General features: G+C 40.8%; 1 non-coding gene across 1 annotated transcript; it reads right to left on the bottom strand.

The window, feature by feature from the left end:
• Window positions 1-4530: 4530 nt before the first annotated feature.
• LOC118490806 lies at window positions 4531-4637 on the bottom strand. The gene has a single exon (XR_004890031.1). It is a non-coding gene; the product is annotated as a small nucleolar RNA R71 (small nucleolar RNA).
• Window positions 4638-6514: the final 1877 nt, after the last annotated feature.

Here is a 6514-nt window from a genome sequence, read left to right as displayed (position 1 = left end):
GGGTTTTCTAGTGAGAGAAAGTAAGAGAGAGAGAGGAGAGAATGTTTTAGGGATTGGCGATGAATGATTGTTGCCAAAATGAGGGAATGTCGGCTGATTGTAAGGGTTTTATACCCTTTCCAAATCCGTGAACCCACCTAGGGTTATGGGTGTTTTCGAGTGGGCCTGCTACGTTGGGCCAGGTCATGAATACATGCCCCATTAACCGAGAATGAGGGGAGTCGGAACCAATGGAAACCCGGACTCGAGACCAGGGGTCTCGAGTCAAAACCGAGGGGGTTCGGCTCACCTGCATACACTTGCACATAATAATATGAATAGATATACATGTTTATATATTCCACGTTTTCACATAATACATGTAACACACGATAATTATAACATAGGTTTTTATTTACTAACTCCACATAATCGTATTATACAATAAGGTTGTTCGGGAAAACCTGAAGTGTAACATAAGGCTTGCTGATCAAACTTACACAAATGCTGCTCTGAGTTACAGATTTTTTAGATCTTTCACTAACATATGGAATACAATAGCAATTGTCTTAAGGAATTCTGTTAGATTCAAAGAAATGAATCTTACACAACTTCATGGCAAACTCCTCACATTTGAGGGAGAACTTGACCAAAAACAGAAGCTGATGCCATCTAAGGTTTCTATTGATTACATGTTTGGTAACACAACCTAATGAGTCATGATGGATCGTCATTAACCAAAAATATGGGTGATCATGAGTTATGATCATTTTATCGACATAAGTTCTGGTTTTAATTCCCAATATAACTCATCACTTGTTAGAAACCAGAATTTTGCGTTGATAATGAATACCAAAGGCCCATGGATCCGACAGACGAAGAGGAATTTGACCTTCTTGACCAACTTGCACTTCTAAGAATTAGAACAAACAATTTTCTAAAAAAGTGGTAGAAGGTTTCCTTGTTTTAAGGGTAAAGGTAAATTTGAGAAAGACAAGTCCAGGATTCAATGTTACAAGTGCCACATGACATTTTGCTAGGGAATGTAGTGGTTCTACATAGAATCCCACGTCATATGTGACATATCCTAGCCAAATGAATCAGTGTGACTCGACTATTGGACAACAATCAAAACTTTCATATGCATATCAACATTCTTCCCAAATTGCCCCTTGTCCATCAACACATTACAATGCACATCTTCCACATGGACCAATACAAATGGCATACCAATATGTTAACGAGCCACCACAATTTCAGAAAAACACATATCCAAGCACCCTCACAATCACATATTTAATCCCATCAACCAGTAGTTTGGGAAACTACTGGATGCCCTGCAGCTGAAACTACTCAACAAAGCTTTTTTACTAAAAGCTTTATGGACTGGAGTAGCTTGCCTGAGGACTTGAATGATGAGCATTTTGTCATGGTTGTAATAGATCAAGAAAACAAAAACCTAGCACTAGTAGCACTTGATACCTTAAGTGACTCATCAAATAACAACACTAGAAAAAGTACTGGTTTTTGTTCTGTATCACATGCTATATCAACAACTAAATATCTCACTCAGAATGCATTAAAGCATATGGGGATATTAAAGCGGTGAATATCATGTTAAGAAAAAAATTGTGAGAAATCTGAATATTTTTTGAATGAAACCATAAAATCTCACAATGAAACTCTTAAGGAAAGGACCAAATTATTTCAATTCTAAAACATGACGCCACAGTTTACGCTACACAAATAGTTTCACTTCTCTCAAAATATCAAATATGTCAAAAAGAGCTTGAATCTACCCAGGTGAACTGCCAAAAATAAAATTAGTGGACGCCATAAGAGTTTATGGTTTTTGTTCCTACAATCTAACCCACCATTCATTTGGAAGGAATTGCCAAACTTTTTACACGCTACTGATGTGTGCAAAATGCAACATATAAATTACATCAAATGTGGCATAAAACTGCCCCTTTTTTAGTGCTAATGTTGGAAAAAGTGTGTTTTTGTCTTTCTTTTGTATTTTCAGGGTGAAAAGAGCTTAAATGAACAAAAGAAGCAAAAATGTAGCTAAAACTAACAATAATACAAGAAAAGGAATAAACGTGGCATTCCCGACCCCTTGACAACATCTCCCCAAGCAAAAACAAGAGAACAGAAGGCTGAACACGCCCCGTGCTCATTGAGCACGGGGCGTGCCCAAGAGTCTGCAGAAAAGACAAAGTTGTAGAAGCTTCTATCATCCAACACGGAGGCGTGCCCATTGGACACAGGGCCGTGGTCAACGCTAAGATTCGTAGAATCCAAGAAAATCTTGATAGTACATATACGCTTCTTCACATGGGGCCGTGCCCAGTAGACACGGGGGCGTGGTCAACTAATGCAGACAAACTGCAATTAATGAAGACAGAGAAGATGGGTGGACACGGGGCCGTGCCCAATGGACACGGGGCCGTGTCCGGGCTTCTGTGCAGGCTATAAATAGGGGTGCTTGGCTCACTTGCAAATCATCCCTTGACAAACCACCTCTCTCACACTTCACCCACCCACCCCTACCATCACAACCCACATCCACCACCATCATCCATCATCCATCATAGAGTGTGTGTAGTAGTCTCGGGATCCAAGATTGATCGTAAGAGTTCTTGACAATCAAAGGCCATGTTTGCGTAAGAGTCTTACATCACTTGGTGAAGACAAATATTTAGTGTAATACTTTTTATTTTTAGTCTTTTCGCACTTTTTATTTGGTTATGTATTAATGACTTTAATAACTAGTTTCTTATGTTGAAGGTGAATCTTTCTTATCATTTATCCGTGGTGTCTTGGCGTTATTTTACTGTCTATATAAAATAAAAGATTTACACAATTCATATCTCCACGGTCTATATGGAGATATGTTGGCTACCTGGTCGGGGGTTAAGGGAATGGTTTGGTAAGAGTCTTGCCTTGTTCAGTGTATAGATCCTGCAAGGACTTGGGTCAAGCTTAGTAGGACCTCCTTTAATACCCAATGGTATTGGATGGCGGGGGTTCGAATTTCTTGATCCCCTCATATGTAAACTACTATTAAAACATTAACCCGGCTATTTAGGATTGTATCCCTGCTGACTCAAACTACTTAGCCGAGGGTAACGTCACCTTCAAAAGAGGGGCCTACCACATTATGCATTAATAACTTAATTAATTATCTTTCAATAATCCAACCCTTTAGGACTGTATCCTTGCTGACTCAAACTACTCGGTTGAGGGTGTCACCTTCAAAAGAGGGGCCTACTACTATAACTAAGATAATCTATTAAAAAGTGCAAAAGTGCGAAAATAATCAAAGGTTATACTAAAGGCGAGTCGGATCCAAGTGATTCATCTTGTCTATATGTTTTTTTTTTTATTTTTATTTTTCAGCATTTTTAGTTTTTATTTTCATGTTTAAACTTTTTTCTAAAATTTTGATTTAATTAGACATTGAGGATAAACCGGTACTAAAAGCTCTTATGTCCTTGGACGACCTCAGTATCTTACCAACGCTATACTACGCTCACGATTGGTGCACTTGCCCATATATGTGTTTAGTGTTAGTAAAATATCGTGTTTTATAAATTTAAAACTTGACTGAAGTGTAAAAAAGGCTAAAAATATACATAAATATATATACTACACACCGACACGCACCAAGTTTTTGGCGCCGTTGCCGGGGACACAAGGATTTTAAGAAAGTTAGGAATCAACGGCCTAACCGTTTTTTCTTATTTTTCTGTTTTTTAGGATTTTTCGTAAATTTTCAGTTTCTGCAGAGCTCAGCACGGGCCGTGCCTGGTCGGACACGGGCCGTGTCCAGCATTGTTACTGGCAGTTTTTATTTTCCGAGTTACAGAGAGTTGAGCACGGGGCCGTGTCGAACTCCCCAGTAACAGGGATCCGGAAAACAATCATTGTATCTCCGACCACGGGCCGTGTTCATCTGAGCATGGGGCCATGGCGAAGCTTCTGACCAATGTTCTTTTTTGTTTTTGTTGCAGGACTTGGAACCCAGGCACCACATCTGAACTTCCTACGTAGTGTATGAGCTCCAGTTCTAATAGAGACATAAAAGAACCTCTCGATGAACCCGAACACTTTCTAAGAAAAAGACGTAAAGCTAAAAACCAAGAGAAAGTTTCGGGGGACCCACTTCCAATGGCGGATCAACGTACCCTCATGGATTACCTACGACCCACCGTAGGTAATCTTGGCGCCGCTATCAATGCACCGAATGTCGAGGCCAACAACTTCGAACTTTGGCCGCATTTGATAAAATTGCTCCAAAACTCCGCAACCTTCCATGGGCTTGCGAACGAAGATCCCCATTTACATATCACTAACTTCTTGGAGACATGTGATACTTTTCTAATCAATGGAGCATCAAATGACGCCATCCGCCTTCGAATGTTTCCATTTTCACTAAAAGACCGAGCTAAGGCTTGGCTTAATACCCTCCCAGTTGGCTCGGTAAACACCTGGGATGAAGTAGCCCAAAAGTTTTTATATAAGTATTTCCCTCCTGCTAAAACAACTAAATTAATGACTGAAATTAACACATATTCACAAGAGGACGGGGAATCCTTGTATGAAGCTTGGGAAAGGTTCAAGGAGCTACTAAGAAAATGTCCTCATCATGGTCTTGTGGTATGGCAACAAGTATCCACTTTCTATAATGGGTTGTTGCCACACACAAGATAGACACTTGTCTCTAGCTCCGGGGGACTTTTAGGTAATCGTCGCCCAAATGAAATTTATAATTAAATTGAGGAAATTGCTCAAACCAATTTTCAGTGGCACACTCCCCGAGGCACAAAATCTATTGCCCCGAGCGCCCATAAGGTTGATGAGAGCACCTCCTTGCAAGCCCAAATCGAAGCCCTTTCTTCAAAAATCAAAAAGTTAGAAATGGCAAAAACGACTTCGGTTATGGCTTGCAAGGGGTGTGGTGGGCCACATGAAAATTGGAGTTGTATGAAAGAAATGGATAATCAAATGGAATCGGTAAACTACATTGATAATAGGCCCAGGCCGTCGGGTCCTCCAACGGGTACCTACAACCAAGGATGGCGTAACCACCCTAACCTTGGTTGGAGAGAACCCGACAATAGTAGTAACCAACAAAATCTAAACCAACGAACAAACTTTCAACAACCAAGAAACGAGTCACAAAATTTCTCTCAACAACAACAAGGGGGACGAGAGAGGCTTGAAGATACTGTATCTCGCCTCATCTCCGACACCGAAAAGAAAAACTCGGATTTATTTCAACAACTGGAATCAAACTTTAGAAATCAACAAGCTATTATTCAAAACATTGAAAAACAAATAAATCAACTAGCTCAAAATTTCTCCGAGAGACCACAAGGCGCGTTACCAAGAAATACCGAAACCAACCCAAAGGCGCAAGTACATCTCATCACATTGAGAAACCGTACCGTGGGTCCAGAGGAGGCTCCGTTACCCCCAACTGAAAAGAGCCGATCTAGCCAAACCATAACTCCATCAACACCCCAACAAGAAACGGTTCATCCACCAAATCAAGAGCCCACCAAGAATCCCCCGGTTCCGTACCCCGGTCGGTTAATTCGCCAAAAGACCGATGAGCAATTCACAAAGTTCGTAAATTTACTAAAACAATTGCATGTTAATATTCCATTTGTTGAAGTCCTAACCCAAATGCCTAAATATTCAAAATTTATGAGGGACTTCCTCACTCACAAAAGGAAAATTGAATCATTGCAATTAGTTAACTTAAGTGAAGAATGCTTCGCCTTGCTACTCAACAAACTCCCGCAAAAGAAGATCGATCCCGGAAGCTTCACCATCCCTTGTTCAATTGGGGAATCACCCATACGCAATGCACTAGCCGATCTTGGGGCTAGCATCAACCTCATGCCCACATCAATATTCGACCGACTTGGCCTAAGGAAAACAAGCCCTACAAAAATGAGCATACAAATCATCGATAGGTCCGTTAAATATCCACAAGGTGTCGCTGAAAATCTATTGGTTAAAGTCGGAGAATTTGCCTTCCCAGCCAACTTTGTCATACTAGATATGGAGGAAGATACCGAAGTACCACTCATCTTAGGGAGGCCATTCCTAGCTACGGCCCACGCAGTGGTAGACATGAATGGTGGAACACTAACATTGAGGGTTGGGGACAAGGAAATGAAGTTCGGAGTTGGTAAGAGAGTAGAAGACGATGACCCGGTCAATTACATGAAAGTCATAGACTCAAGCTTGGATGATGCTCTCCGACGGTGCAACATGGGATGCAAAACATCCCACTTGGGTAACATATGACTGGCTTTGGGTCTAGCCAAGGACCCTTATAAACGTGCCGCACCACGGAGGCATTCCGCGGAACTATCCTTAGTTTAGTTTAGATTAATTTTTATGTTTTCTAGTTTAGTTTTAATTTTCAAGAATAAAACACACTTGGGATGGTGAAGGTTACTAAGGGAAGCTTGAACCAACACCCCATGCACAAAAAACAGAGCCTCCCGTCAAATTT

This window comes from Helianthus annuus, chromosome 3 (assembly GCF_002127325.2).
Source record: "Helianthus annuus cultivar XRQ/B chromosome 3, HanXRQr2.0-SUNRISE, whole genome shotgun sequence".
Classification (NCBI taxonomy): Eukaryota; Viridiplantae; Streptophyta; class Magnoliopsida; order Asterales; family Asteraceae; genus Helianthus; species Helianthus annuus.
Note: the sequence above shows the minus strand (reverse complement) of the source record. Positions and strands in the feature narration are given on the sequence as shown.